General features: G+C 38.7%; 1 pseudogene; it reads right to left on the reverse strand.

Moving 5' to 3' along the window:
• Window positions 1–525: 525 nt before the first annotated feature.
• LOC102775459 lies at window positions 526–2,010 on the reverse strand (annotated as a pseudogene).
• Between the last annotated feature and the right edge of the window lie 460 nt (window positions 2,011–2,470).

Below are 2,470 nucleotides of genomic sequence, written 5' to 3' on the forward strand. Positions count from 1 at the left end.
AACTCCATTGATATATCTAATATGCATCTCAAAACTTTCTTTTCCAAAATTAAACTCCTATTACTCCCACCAAAACTAACTCATCCCATAGTCTTATCTTAGTAAATAACAGCTCCATCAAGCCAAATGCTCCCACCAAAAAAAAAAAAACTTGGGAGTCATTCTTGAACCCTCTTGTCTCTTGCTCCTTATACCCAACTCTTCAATTCCTCTTGACTCTACTTCTAAATGTGACCATTCTGCATATGACCACTTCTCACTACTTTAAGGACTAAACCTTGCCTAGTTTCCTTGATGATGCTCTTGCCCACTATATTCTCAAGCAGCTGGGATAAGCATTTTACTTACTTTAACACAACTATTTACAATTTTAATAACAACTCTTTAACCTTAAATGTTTTCTGGAGCAGTATACATAAATTAACTTTAGTCAAGCCTTATCAGATTATTTAAGTTTCTGTGGGAGTTTTCATGTAAAGATGTGAGCATACTGAAGTCTTTCTCACACTATTTAGATTTACTAGGTTATATTCGGTGAGCCCTCATATGCCTTCCAAGGGAAGAGCTATCAGTATAGGCTTTCCCACATTCTTCACATTCATATGGTCTTTCTCCAGTATGAACTTTTAAATGAATCCGGAGGATTTTTCTAGAAATGAAGGCTTTATCACATTCCTTGCATTTAAAAGGCCTCGCTCCTGTATGACCTCTTTCGTGTATTTTAAAGGAACGATAATCTTTGTAGGTTTTACCACATTCTTTACATGTATAGGGTATCTCTCCAGTGTGCAATTTCAAATGGACATGAAGGTTTTTACTACTAGCATACGCTTTATCACATTCCATGCATTTAAAAGGCTTCACTCCTGTATGACGTCTTTCATGTATTTTTAAGGAACTATGACGTCTGTAGGTTTGACCACATTGTTTACATGCGTAGGGTTGCTCTCCAGTGTGCATTTGTTCATGCCTTTGATACCAACTACGGCGAGCAAATACTTTTCCACATTCCTTACACTGATAACGAATATTCCCAGTATGTATGGTCATGTGTGCTCCAAGGGAGCTGCGGTGATTGTAGGCTTTATTACAGTGCTGACATGCAAATGGTTTCCCTCCTGTGTGAAGTTTTTCATGTATTTGTAAGGAAGAGTTTTGTTTGAATGCTTTTCCACACTCCTTACATGTATAAGGTTTTTCTGCTATGTTAATACATTTATGTCTTTTTAAGGAAGTGTGATTACTGAAGGCCTCCCCACAAACACTACATTTATAGCATTTCTCTTTAGTGTGGCTTCTTTCATGTATTTGAAAACCTGGATTATTTATGAGGGTTTTTCTACCGTGTTTGAACTGAGAGAGCTTCTCTCCAGTGTGGGTTCTCTCTTGAAGAGAAGTTGAAGAACTAACGTTTTTCTCACATGTCTTCTGCTTACAAAGAGCATCTACAGTATGTGTGATCATGTGACTTCTAAGCAATTTGAGCCCCATTAAGGCTTTTCCACATGTCTTACATTTATAGGTTTTCTTTTCCTTGTGAGTTCTTTCATGTATTTTCCTAAGCCAAAAGGAACTAAAGCCTTGCCTATATATGTTACATTTATATGGTTTCTCTTTATATTTCTGATACTCAGAGAGCTTATGTCTGGTGTGCCATCTAATGTGCCTATTATGAGATGAATGATCCGTGAAGATTTTCCCACACACCCTGCATTTATATAGTTTTACTTCCCGAACAAATTTGTTTTTCAGATTGATATTTGGCATAAGGCTGACATTATCTCCACACTGACGAACCTTTTTGCCTTCACAGACTTCTTTTGACCTAAGAATTCTTTGTTTTCTCCCCTGGTTTTTTGTCTCATCTCCCCATTGTATATTTACTGAAGCCAGGTTCCTGGAGGTTTCCCACATTACATCTCTGTAGAGTTTTTTCTGTGATGGATTTAGTAAAGCCCACTCCTCCCAAGTGAACTTTATAATCACATCTTCAGGGACCAATGACTCCATTTCTAGATATCCTGGGTCTCCCTGAGTCCTTCCTACCCCTCCAACCACCTATGCAGATCGCAGAACGACACAAGAAGCAGCACAGCCACCAGGAGACAATGATCATCAGCCAGGATGGAGCAGAGCTGGAACATTTATCTGGAATAATCATTTGAAAGAGTAAGTCATGTTATTCTTCTGCTTAAAACCCTCCAATGACTTCCTATCTCACTCAGAATAAAAGATGAAGTCCTTTCAGAATCCAAGACCCCACAATACCCTCCCTACAGATACCTCTCTGGCTTCAGCTGCCACTATATTTCCCCATTCACTCCACTTGAATTACATTAGCCTCGTTGTTCTTCTTTGACTATAGTACTCATCCGCCCACCTCAGGACCTTTGCACTTGCTATTCCCTCTTCCTGGAATGCTCCTTATCCAGATGTCCACCATTTGCTTCTTCACCCTCTTATTAAAATT

This window comes from Myotis davidii, unplaced genomic scaffold (assembly GCF_000327345.1).
Source record: "Myotis davidii unplaced genomic scaffold, ASM32734v1 scaffold1124, whole genome shotgun sequence".
NCBI classification, from domain to species: Eukaryota; Metazoa; Chordata; class Mammalia; order Chiroptera; family Vespertilionidae; genus Myotis; species Myotis davidii.